General features: G+C 59.7%; 1 long non-coding RNA gene across 1 annotated transcript in view; it reads right to left on the bottom strand.

Moving 5' to 3' along the window:
• The window catches only part of LOC102763235, an 11,070-nt gene that overhangs the window by 9,885 nt on the left and 741 nt on the right, over window positions 1-444 (bottom strand). The window lies entirely within an intron of this gene.

The raw sequence follows: 444 nt of genomic DNA, 5'->3' as shown, positions 1-444 counted from the left end.
GGGGGTGCTGCAGTGTGGATGGGTGTCCTGCATGGGGATGGTGGTCATGCAGTGTGGGTGTGGGTCCTGCAGTGTGGATGGGGGTCCTGCATTGTGGGTGGGTCCTGCAGTGGGGATGGGGGTCCTCCATGGGGATGGGGGTCCTGCAGTGTGGATGGCGGGCCCACTGTCGGTTGTCAGTGGTGTGTTGGTGGTGGCAGCAGCCGTGCCTACCTGTCTCTCTCAGAGCTGCTGCTTGGCCTCCTCCTCTGCTACTTTCTCTTCAGCTTTCAAGTGTCTTCAGTTCATTCTTTCCCAGTTTCCATCGTCGCCATTCACTGCCACCTCACGTCCTCATGGCAGCCATGTTTCCCCAGGGCCCTACCCAAGGTGGGTGAGGCTCATGAGCAACTTTCAGGGAAGCCGTTGCAGTCGTGTGCCTGTGGGCCATAGCTCTGAAAGCTG

Source organism: Myotis davidii, unplaced genomic scaffold (genome assembly GCF_000327345.1).
Source record: "Myotis davidii unplaced genomic scaffold, ASM32734v1 scaffold444, whole genome shotgun sequence".
Taxonomy (NCBI): Eukaryota; Metazoa; Chordata; class Mammalia; order Chiroptera; family Vespertilionidae; genus Myotis; species Myotis davidii.
Note: the sequence above shows the minus strand (reverse complement) of the source record. Positions and strands in the feature narration are given on the sequence as shown.